Below are 12,729 nucleotides of genomic sequence, written 5' to 3' on the forward strand. Positions count from 1 at the left end.
TTAATATTATTGATTCTTATGGGACTTGTTGACTACTAAAAGCCTTAGATCTTCTTTTTTTTAGACCAACTGCTTTCTTACCATTCCTCTTCTGTCTTGTACATGTGGAGTTGATTTTTTGAACCCCAAGATCTGAGTTTACATTGATCCCTACTGAATTTCATCTTATTAGATTACGGTCTTCTGGGCTCTTTCACCCAGTGTGTGAGCTATCCACTCCAGTTTTGCACCACCTGAATATTTGGCCAACAAGGCCTTTATCAGAACTGGAAGAGAATGGGCCATCTTATGTGACTGTGGGACTGTAGCACTCCAGTTTGAATTGCTTTACCACGGTTCTTTGTGTTACGCTGAGCTAGTTATTTTCTTGAGTGACAGATTTAGTCCTTGGTTCTCTGGTAATGAGCTGCTAGTATGAGTGGTTATTTCCATCCAAAAGCACGAGTCACTCCCTATTCACAGAGCCTGCCTTCCTAGTCAGAGGGAGAGCAGCATCCCTGATAGCTGGTAGCAACTGCATTAAATCATCCAATTGCCAGCTTGCTTCCCGAGCTGCAGAACTGTTTGGCTGCTAACAAAAAGCTGTTATATACAATATTTTCTAAGTGTGAAAAAAAACCCCAACCCAGACCCTGCTTCACTCTAATGGATATCTAAAGGATCAGGGCAAGAGTCCATTGTCTGCCAAGTGGTTCCAGTTGGCTTCCTAGCCAACAGCAGCCTGGAAATCAGCACACTGTCAAAGACCAGTAAGCACGCTTCTCACACGCTGCAGCTGTGGTGTGACCAGAATCTAAAGAAGGTCAGCTGCATGTAAGAGGAAAGCTCTCCATCACTCTCTACTGGGAAGCAAAAAAAGATTAAATATCCTAAAGGCACTGTCTGAAGAAGGGGAATTAGACCCAGAGTGGTATGACCAGCTTTGGCATATAGGATACATTATGGAAGGGTCCTTAAAACATAGAGTATCAGGGCCCTTAGGACACAGAATGTCAGAGCTAGGAGGGCCTTTAAGATAATCTAGAAATAGAGACTTCTAGAACTGGAAAGGACCTTTGGGATCATCTAGACTGATCACCTCATCTTGTGCATGACTCCAACCCAGCCCTCTTTCATCTTACTACCTCTGTCAACCAAGGCATTAAAAGAAAGCTTTATACATCACCAAAGAGGCTTATCGCTGTTGGGAAGAGTGTCCAGTAAAGAATCCAAATGGAAGAGAGATTCCCTAGGGATTTCTCTAGACTTGCTGCTATTACAGTGCTGATGCACCAAACCCTAGGACACTGAAATATTAAAAACTGAGACTCATCTGCATGAATTCAGCCTAGGAAAAAACAAGTTGATGAAAAATATCTGTTTCTCCTGACCAAGCCACTGTGATGTGCAGTGATATAAACTACCTACAGAACTGATATATCATATACCTTGGGGAGATATTGAGAATGAAAAATTGGATGGCCTTTGGGACTGTCCAGTACTTTTAATGAAATCAAACTTTTTCCTGAAACAAACTTCACCCATGCTTTAATAATGATATTTTCCTAGTGATGCTACAGAACCCACTGTGAGGCAGAGAATACCAATGTCTCTGAAGAATTAGAGCTGCCGATAACCCAACTAGGAATGACGAAAGAGTATGTAGTCATGAGTTGTTCAGTCATTTTCAGTCATGTCTGATTCTTCGTGATCCCATTTGGGGTTTTCATTGCAAACATACTAGAGTTATTTGCCATTTCCTTCTCCTAGGTGTGAGTAGGCTACAACATATTGCTAATGAATTAACATATTAGTAACACAGAAAAAGTGACTTAAAGCAGAGATGTCAAACTCACTGAAACAATTAGCAAAAATAAATAAAAATGTTGATTTGTGATTTTCTAAGTCAATTTGTGGCCTGCAGGGACCTGTTTCTATTTGAGTTTGATATCAATGGCTTAAAGGATAGTATTAGAGAAAAATCAGATATTCTCATACTGTTAGTACATTAAGTTATTAAAGCCATAAGAGCTCTCAGAACACAATATTTCAGATCTGGGAGTGAGGGAGAGCTTAGAACACTGAAAGTCAGAACTGAAGGGGATCAAGAGCTATTAACACTTAAAACTAGCCGGAGATGTTTTGAACAGCCTGTATATGTTCAGAAAAAAGAAATGGGCTAGTAGTGTATCAAGAATAAGGGGATGACTGACAGAGAGCCCACATGTTTTATTGATAGACACACAATAACATCAAGAGATCTAAAGGAAAGCTCCCAGCATCATAGGCAAGCTAATACTCAGTTGGACAGGCTAATTTTAGAGTTTGGAGAGGTGGATTTTTCCTGTTCATTCTCCAACTTTTGGCAGTAAATACTCTCTAAATGGATAACATGATAAGCATTACCACCAAGCACCCAAAAAAGGGAAAATGGCACCCAATGCAAATCTGGAGCATGCAAGGGAAATATATTGAAGACAGAGCACAAATAGATGGGTTCCGAGGTGATGGAAAAAGATGCAAGACAATGATCACCTCTGACCTTCTTGCTGGGCCTGCCTATGTGTTCTGTCTTCTTTAATCTCCTACACCTGGGAAGGGCAGGTGTAATGTGAGGCTGAATTGTTCTTCATTACATACAGAAGAAACCTTGATTCTGATGTAGTTTATCTGTAGATCTGGTCTTGAAGGCTGAAGGGTGCTGATTGGCCTAAGCCTAAGTGAATGAGCTCCCCTCCATCTTTCTGAACTCACGCTTGGTCTTTTGGGCTGTTTGGCCTTGATGCACAATCAACAACCTTAGAAGAGTGCTATTAGCTCACAGGAGGCAGCATGCCAAGTAAACTTAATCTAAGAAAGACCTTGAAGAAGAGACTGTCATGAGAATGGAGGGATAAGCAATGTCTCATGAAGAGAGGTGGAAGTCCATAGGTTCAAAACGAGGCATATGCTTTCAGATGTGGCCAATGTATTGATCTGTTTAGCTTAATTGTACTTATTCACTAGAGTAGAGAATGGAGAAGAGAGATCACTACAAAGTGATGGAATATTTAAAAAGGAGAGAGCTTCCATAAAACAAGAAAACAAACAATAAAGGAACTACTGTTATTTTAGAGAAGATGGGAAAGGGGCAAAGCTTGCATAATAAGGCTTCTTATCCAACATCTGTTGAACTTTTAACAAGCAAGCTAAGAATTTATAATGATTAATAATGATAAACTTGAAAGAAACTTTGTTGTTCAATCATTTCAATCATGTGTGACTCTTTGTGATCCCATTTGGGGTTTTCTTGGCAAAGATACTGGAGTAGTTTGCCAATTCCTTCTCCAGCTCTGACATATGAAGAAACTGAGGCAAATAGGGTTAAGTGACTTGCCCAGGGTCATACAGCTAGTAAGTGCCTGAAGCTAAATTTGAACTCAGGTCTTCTTGCCCCCCCAGGGCCAGTGTTCTATCACTGAGCCATCTAGGTACCCAAAATGATTAACACAATGCACAGGCAGAAAAAGTTATAATTGTATAGAAATTTCTTCTGCTGAGGAAGGAAATCCTCCTAAATGGAAGTCACACTGATGTTTCAGAAGACAATTCATTTATCAACAATGAGTTACTTAACCTCATAACTACAGGCAGAATTTCATACATCAACGGTCACATTAGATGCCAGCCAAAAAAAAGGCCTCTCATAGCAGGGAGCCCATAAAGATTTCATAGAGAAGACACGGACATGGAGAGGATAGATGCGTAGTACTATTGGATGAGATCACAGCTCTATTAAAACATCAGTGTATCTATGTGTCTCAGCCCCTGTGAGGCTATTCCTTGGAAATTAGGGCATATATTTAATTCAATAAGCAATAAACATTTTTCCTTTTTCCCCTTTTAAAAATATTTTATTGATGCTATTTTTAAATATTATCATCACTTCCCTGTAACTCCCCCTCCCAACTGAACGCTCTCGTAACAAAATAAGTAAAATGAATTAACACAACTCTGTCTGAAAATGTATGCCCCATTCCATACCTGTCGTCTACCACCTCTCTGATGAAGGGCGAAAGGCATGCTTCATCCCAAGTCCACTGAAGGGTTCTAAAGTCTTTCAGAGTTGTTTTCCTTTATGTTATTTTGGTCATCAGATAATTTGTTCTCCTGGTTCTTTTTACTCTGCTTCCCACAAGTTTTCCCAAATATTTCTAAGAATTTCCTATATATTATTGTCAATAATAGTCCATTATATTCACATACCATAATTTGTTTAGCCTCTCCCCAAATGGATAACTATCCACTTTTCTTCCAGTTCTTTACTCCTACAAAAAAAGTGATGCTACTAGTTGTTTTTTTTAATTTATGGGACCTTTCCTTCTATTTTTTTTAATCTCCTTTGATCTTCTAGAATCTAAGTACATGTCTAGAAGGGATGGTATGTAGAGTTTATTAACCTTGTAAATACACATAAAAACTGTTTTTCCATAATGGATGGATGGATTCATAGCTTTACCAAGAGCCCCCTCAACATTAACCATCTACATCTTTCACCACCTTTGCCAATCTAATGGGCATAAAGTGAAACCTCAAAGTTGTTTTAATTCTCATTCCTCTTATGAGCGATGTGGAGCATTCTTTCATTTGGTTGTTGATAGCTTATATTTCTTCTTTTGAAAACTGCCTACCATAAACATATTTTAAGCAATTACTCTGATCCTGGCACTCAGGTAAGTGCTGGGGATGCAGTAATAAAAATTAAAATCTGTCCCTGCATCTATGGAGCTTATATCCTGCTGTAGAATATAATAACAGCTAGAATTTATATGGCACCTGCTGTGTGCTAAAGCACTTTACAATGATTATCTTCATTTGATCCTTACAACAACTCTGGGAGGTGGGTGCTATTATTATCCCCATTTTATAGATGAGGAAACTGAGGCAAATAAAGATTGTGACTTGCCCAGGGTCTCACAACTAGGAAATGTATCTGATGCTGAATTTGAATTCCAGGTCCAGCATTCACTCTATCCATTGTGCCCCTCATTGTCCCTATGACATATAAATAGATTTAGTAAAAACAAGATAATTGGAGGAGGAAAAGAACCCTTTCAACCAGGAAGTCAGCAAAGGCTTCCTTTAGGATCTGGTCCTTGAAGAAAGTTAGGGATTGTGAGATGGAGGTTAGGAGGGAACATCTTCCTGGCATGGAATCATCTATGCAAAGGCACTAAGATCGGAAATCACAAAATTCAAGCCATGCCAAATAAGCTAGTCTGGTTCAAATATAGAATACATGAAGCAAAATAATGTGAAATAAGTGTGGGAAAGCAGCCTGGGGTCAGACATGAGAAGAGGAGTTTGTGGTTTACCCTAGAGAAAGGGTTCCTGACGTTTATTTTTTCATAGACCCCTGTGGCAATGTGGTAAAACCTATGTACCCATTCACAGAATATATTTTTAATACATAAAATGTTATGATATATTGGATTACAAAGGAAATCAATTATATTTAAATAATGATAGCAAAATATTAAAAAGAAAGTTCATGGACCTCAGGTCTGACCATGTTTGTTTAGAAGTGACTTGCTGAGGCCTGTGCATTAGGAATATCCCTTAGGCAGCCATGTGCAGGATAGATTGAAATGAGGAGAGCCTGGAAGAAAGGAGATCTATTCGGAACTTATTCCAAAGACCCAGGTGAGAAGTGATGAGGGCTAGATGTGAGCTGGTAGGCCTATGAATGGGGAGAAGGAAATGGGTTTGAGGGATGTTGTACAGGTTGACTCAGCAAGACTTGATAACTGATTGGTTATAGGGGATGAGGAATTGATAATGACTCTGAAATCCCAAACCTGGGAAACTGAAAAAAAAAATACCTTCCACAGAAATAAGGAATTGGGGAGGATAAGCAGGGAAAATAATGAATTCTGTTCTGGACACAATGACCTTGAGATTTCCATGGGAAATGATGAAGATACCAACTGGGAGAATCTAGGGAGAGAATAGAAGAGGGCCCATGACAGAGCATGGGAGAACATCCATAGTTAGAAGGCATGATGTGAACCATGATTCAGCAAGGACTGAGAAAGAATCATCAGATAGGGAGGAGGAGAAGCAAAGAGAAGGACAAGGTCACGGAAACTGAGGGAGGAAAGAGTATGCAAGAGAAGGGGATGGTCAACAGAGGCAAAAGCTGTAAAGCGGTCAAGAAGGATGAGGTCTGAGAAAAGATCATTGCATAAAATAACTGAGTGATTATTGGACCCAAATGCTGTGTCTTTACAACCAAGCTTGGCCCCCAGAGAGCAAAAGAGAAAGTGAACCTCCCTCCTGCCTTTGGACGGGTGGGGGCCCATAACTAGGCAATGTTGTATAAGCTGCCAAATACAGTGAGTCATAGAAGTCACAGACTTTGAAAAGGAAACTGAGGCAATGCAGCTAAACCTAGGTCCTAAAGATTAAAATTAGAGAAGGTAGGTTAGGGTCAAACTTTGAGAATCATTGAATGCCAGACTGAGGTATTCATCCTTGATTCTATGCGTAACAGGAAATTACTGAAGGACCCATAGCATAATGAAGGCCCCAGTGGCAGGGATTTTGTAGATCAATTGTTGAATCAATGAGCATTTATTAAACACCTTCTATGTGCCAGGTACTGTGCTAGGAGCCACAGACACAAAGATATAAATCAGATAATTTCTACTGTGGAGAAGTTAACATTCCATAGGAGGACAAGTATTTATCAAAATATACATAACAGACACAAGGCAATTTGGGACATTAGAAGATGAAGGGTATCAGAAAAGGCATTATGGTGAGCTGAACTTTGAAGTAAACAAGAGATTCAGAGGGAACACTGAGGAGGGAAGGCATTTCTGGCATAGGGGACAGTCAAAGCAAAGGCATGTAGATGGGAGATGGAGTGCTCTGTGTGTGTGTGTGTATGTGTGTGTGGAACAACAAAGGTGGCCAGTCTGGCTGGACTCTGGTTTATGGAAGGGAATAGTGCATAATAAAACAGAAGAGTCAGGTGGTAAAAGGCTTTAGATGCCAAAAAGAGGAGTTTGTATTTTAATAACCACAATAATAGCAGCTAACATTCATACCATGATTATCATGTGCCAGGCACCATGCTAAGAGCTTTACAAATATTATCTCATTTGATCCTCACAATAATCTTGGAAAGCAGGAGCTATTATATTGGGGGAACTGAAGCAAATAGAGGATAAGTGACTTGCCCAGGATCACACAGCTAGGAAGTATCTGGCTAGATTTGAACTCAGGTTCCTGACTCCAGAGCCAAAGCTCTATCTACTGCACCAACTAACTGCCTAGAAAAAAGGGGTGAATATGAGAAATATTGCAAAGACAGACTCAACTTTCAGGGATATGGTGAAAGGAAGGTTAGATTTTGGAGGCAGAAGACCTAGGTTTAGAGTTCCACTTCCAACACCAAGCAGCTGTGTGACCTTGAGCAAATCACTTAGCCTCTCCGCAACTCAGTTTCCCCATCTGTAAAATGAAAGGCTTGTCTAGCCCTAAATCCCATGATCTTAAGATCCAGAATTCTATGAGTAAGCTAGCGACATCTGTGGGACTGCATTATCAGGCTCATACCACGAAAGTTGTGACTGGTATGGAGACAGCTAGCTGGCAAAGACACTCGTCCACATTTTCTTCTCCATTGGGAAACCAGAAATACAAGAAAAGCTTGGTTTGGTGTGAGCAAGGACAGCAAATGTCCTTTAAGATCCAAGGAACTGTGACCTGAAACCCCAAGGCTTAGGAGAGAATAAGTGTAAGGCCTTTTCCCACAGGCCCATTCTGCCACCTTTCTTCTACTTGAAGGGTGGGGTTGAGGGTGGGAGTGAGGGCCACTGAGTTTCCAAAATATTCCTGAGACTCCAGACTCCAGGTCATCTAATGTGGCTGGGTCTATGTTAGTGATCTAAGGTCTAAGAATAAAAATTTTTAGAACTAGAAAAGAGTCTTAGAACATAGAGTATAAGAGCTAGAAGAAGCTAGTTTCTAACATAAAATTTCAAGTGTGAAAGAACCCTTAGAATACAGCATGTCAGAGCTGGGAGGACTCTTAGTAATAGTACCTAACATTTAGGTAGATCTTTAAAGTGTGCCAAGTATTTCTTACCCATGCTAGCTCACTGCCTCACAACACTCCTGAGATAGGTGTAATGAGGGTTAAGTTGCCGTGCACACTTTCAGGTGATTGTTTAACTTCTATCCATTACATCTAGTTGTCTCTCAGAGTATTGGACGCCAGAGCTGAAAGGGACCTTGGCAGTCATGTAGTCTAAAGATCTCATTTTACAGGGAATGAAAATAACACTAAGAGGAAGGGAAAGGACTTGCCCAAGATCACCCAGCTAGTATGTAACAGTCATAGTAACAACTCCCACTATTTCCTCTCCTTTCTGGTTTTATCCTTTTGAAACCCTGGGAGGTTGGCAGTATAAGAATACTATCCTATTTTACAGATGAGGAAATGGTGACTTGTTAGGTTACAGTGAAGATAATAGATTTACAGGTGAAAGGGATCTTAGAGGCCATATCACCCCATTTTGTGGATGAGGACCTGCGGCCCAGAGAGATCTACTGACTTGTTGTGGGTCACCCAGCTAGTAACCGTCTGAGATGGATTTGCACCCAGGTTTTCTAATGAATTCTGTACTCTTTGCTTTAGGCCATCCCTTAGAAAAAGCCCTGGCTCTCTAGGCAGAAAGCCTGGGTTTTCTGCTCCTTTCCCCAAGTGACCTCCCTGAGCTGAAGTCTCTTTATCTGCAAAATGGGGGAAGGTTTTGAACTAGCCAGTCTTTCCAATTCCTTCCAAATCTGGCATTCCATATTACAAAAAAGCAACATGGCAATAGGCTTTTGGGATTTGAAATTACAGAGATCTGAGTTCAAATCCCACTGGAGGTACTTGGTTGCTATGTGATCCTGAACAAGTAGTTGAGCCTCAGTTCCTCATCTACAAATTGAGGTTTGGGGGATTGGGTTATATGACTTCTAAGGTCATCTATGAACTTATGAACCTAATATTCAGAGACTGACAAATCCCCCAAGGCATCCTTAGATACTCCCAGTTAGAACCAGAATCAGGGACTGGATTCACTATTCTTCAAAGTCAAGATGAGGGTAGAATCCAGGGATCTAAAGGTCACTGACAACAAGACATAGAATTACTGCAAAAGAAAACAACTTCAAAAGACTTAAAAGTTCTGGTCAACACGACAAACAACCAGGATTCCAGAGGACCTATGATGGCCACCAACTTCCTGATACATAAGGGAGAGACTCAAGAACATCTCACGTTTTTAGACATAGCCAATGTGGAAACTTGTTTTGCTTCACTAGGTTAGCTGGTCCAAGGGCTTTGTTTCTCTTTGTTTCAAGATAGGGTTTGGGGAGGAAAGTGAGAGGGAAAGAAAATAGACATTTTTTTAAATAAAAAAGTTAAATAAAAGGAGGCTGCCTCCTGCCAGCTCCATTTTTATTTTGGGGTGGGGGAAGAGCATTTATTAAGCATTTACTATGTGCTAAGCACTTAGCAAGTTAACTCATCTGATTTCCAGGGATGGCTTTCCCAGAGGCTTGATCTCCAAAATCCAGGCCCTTGAATATGAATATAAGCCTGAGCCCTGAGACATGATCACAAATCTGATGGAATATCACTAGATTGGAAGGTGACCCTTATGGGGCTGCAGCCCAGCCTAACTGGGACTGAGAGGCAATAGTTATGAGAAATAGGTGCCCCAATGAGGAAGATGTTCCTGGTCTGGGAGGCTGAGAGATGGGAGACTGGCCTGCTGAGTATCAGTTAGCCTTCCTCTGCGCCTCAGCCAGCTACGACGCTCTGCCCAGCTGCTGTAGCACTTCCTGGCAGCTCAGAGTTGTCATGGCAACCCGTTACATGGATACAGAACAAAGAGCAAGAGTTTCTGGAAGGCAGCTTCCAAGCCTAGAAATCTCCCCTGTGGGGCATCAGGATGCCTCTCCCTGCTCCTCCCATCCCTGTCCCTAGTGTGTGTGTTTGTGGCAAGAAGGTGGGGGAGTTAACTGAGAGTGTGGGCTGGGGAGTGGGGAGACAAGGAAGGGGAAAGGCCACTACCCAGAATGCATTGTTTCACACTTGGGTTGAGGGGGGAAGATTAACGAGGCCTTGGTTGTTCCCTATCTCAAGAATGACAGATTGTTCTAAATCTCAAGCTACCAGGCCTAGGCATGTCCTTGGAGAAAGGAACAGGCATTCCTTCCCAGTAGAGGGGCATTCCCTGGGAAATGCCTTGTGGGGATTTTGTTCACCCTCTCTGAAGGGAATGAAGTCCACCAGAAAAAGTAGTTTTGTTTAATACTGAGGTCTCCATTATGTCTTAGCCAAGGAAAGTTGGAATGTCAGAGCCAGAAGGGCACTTAAAGGATAAAATGTCAGAGCTGGAAGGGACCTTAGAAGAAAGAATGACAGGATAGAAGGGTCTTAAGAGACCAAGTCGTCTGGTCCCTTCATTTTACAGAGAAGGAAACATGCTCAGAAGAAGAAAGAAGAGCACCCAGTTAGTTAGTGGCAAAACAGGTTCTATGTCTGGTTCTTGCAGCTCCCAGACACTTTTCATAAAAATGGACCTGGTCCAAGGATATGTTCAGCAGCTGAAGGAAGTGGGGGAGGAACACTTTTTGCTGGCTTGCACCTGTGTACATCTGCAGTTATCCCTCAAATTCAACTGCAAGGTGTGACCTCTTTTCCTCTTTTCCCTTCCTCTTCCTCCTTTGCCCCAGGTAAGGGGAGATATCAAGGGATATACCAAGGAAGATATCCAAGTGGGTCCCCTTGGGGCCAAGAGAAATGGAAAGGCCACCTACTGTTTGTAGCCCACTTCCTTTGCCTCTCCCAGGCAGACGCCCCCCTCCCCAGGCTAAAAGCTCCCAGACCCAGCTGGGAAGGAGAGAAGCCAATTCACGGACTGCATCACAATTTATCACTATCTCTGGCCCCAGGAGGCCCAGATGAAATGGAAGTTGCTTCCGAGGCAGCTGGTTAACGGCTGTCTCCCTCAAGAAATGAAGGGTCTGGTCAAAGGGCAGAGAAATACTCCCCAGGCTGAAGAGCTGAGCAGTGACACATGTCACATCCCCCAGCTTCCCCCCAACACCTCCTCTACCTCAAACTGACTACAGCGACTCACAACCACGGCAGGATAAATCCATATTGATGGGGAGGGAAATCTCACTTAGACATGAATTTTCCAAATAGGACTAAAGAGCCTGTGACTGGGGGAGGGGGCGTCACTGAAGTGGGAAGGTGCTTCATTAAGTCCTCCTCCCAGCTGCCAGGGCTGGATTATGACAGAAGGGGAGAGGTAGAGGAGGGGGAGAGCAAAGGGGCGGGGGAGGAGAGGGAAGGGAAGGAGGGAGAAAGAAGAAAAGGAGACAGAGAGAGAAAAGAGGGAGAGGAAGAGAGTATGAGAGAGAGACAGAGACAGGGAGAGAGTGAGAGCAAGAAAGAGACTGACAGAGACAAAAAGACAAAGATACACAAATAGAGAGAGAGGGAGGGAGGAAAGGAGGGAGAGACACAGAGAGAGAAATGAGGGAGGGGAGGAGAATATGAGAGAGATAAAGAGACAGACAGACAGAGTCAGAGAGACACACAGAGAGAGACACAGAAAGAGAGAGTGGAAGAAAGAGAGAGAGAGGGAGGGAGGGAGGAAGGGAGGGACACAGAGAGAGGGAGGGACACAGAGAAAGACAGAAAGAGAGGGAGGGAAGGACACAGAGAGAAAAGAGGGAAGGGAGGAGAATATGAGAGAGAGACAGACAGACAGAGAAGGGAGGGGAAGAGAAGGGGAAGGGGCAAGGTGAAGGGAAGAGAGAAGAGAGAGGAAGGGGAAGAAGGAGGAGAAGAAGGATTCTTCCCAGTGTAAGAAGGGAGGTTCTCTTTAAAATCAGAAGATGCCTTGGGCCAGTTCAGTGGCCAGTCAGGCACTTGCTTCATCAAATATAGCTGAAATGAAGAGGGAGGCATTATTGGGAGAGGGGACTCAGCAGGTCGGGAAGGGGAGGGGGTGCCTGGAGGTGTTTTTCACAGGCAAGGCCTTTTCACTGGTGCAGCAACCTAAACCCATGCCACCTTGACCCCATCGCCACCCTCCAACAACTACTCTGTGCCAGGCACTGGGGATACAAAACCAAAAGAAATAATCCCTATCCTCAAGGAGCTCTCCGACTGAGCTTTGGGGCTTCTCTAACATACTGTAAATGGATAAGTTTGTATTTGACAACTAAGATTATTAGGAGAGATTTCCGGTAGGTGGCATCCCCTCCCCCAGTTACATCTCTAAGTACAATAATAAACAACCACGTAAATTGATGTGGCACATTCTTTGAGCTTCACAGAACACTTCTCTCACAACTACCCTGTGGGCAGTACAGGTATCATTATCCCTTTTTTACAGATTAGAAAACTGAGGCTCAGAGGGGGGAACCCATTTTCCCAGGGTCACGTTGCTAATCCACATTCCACTAGGATTTTCTGCCTCTTAACTAGATCAGGGCCAGCCCTCCTTCTGCTGCTGGAGTTGGTTTCAGGATATGAAGTGGCTGACGGAGAATGGGGGAGGGATGGAACTATATTTATATGTGACTAAGTATGGGGGCAGGCTTTCCTCCTGTAATTTCTAGGTTAAAGTTGCATTCACAGTAGCACAATGGAAACTATCATTTCTTTTCCTCATCTCTCACTTTCCTCTT

At 42.6% G+C, this 12,729-nt stretch overlaps 1 protein-coding gene across 5 annotated transcripts in view; it reads right to left on the reverse strand.

Moving 5' to 3' along the window:
* Positions 1-12,729, reverse strand: part of KIF17 (kinesin family member 17) — a 59,771-nt gene that overhangs the window by 36,343 nt on the left and 10,699 nt on the right. The window lies entirely within an intron of this gene.

This window comes from Notamacropus eugenii, chromosome 5 (assembly GCF_028372415.1).
Source record: "Notamacropus eugenii isolate mMacEug1 chromosome 5, mMacEug1.pri_v2, whole genome shotgun sequence".
Classification (NCBI taxonomy): domain Eukaryota; kingdom Metazoa; phylum Chordata; class Mammalia; order Diprotodontia; family Macropodidae; genus Notamacropus; species Notamacropus eugenii.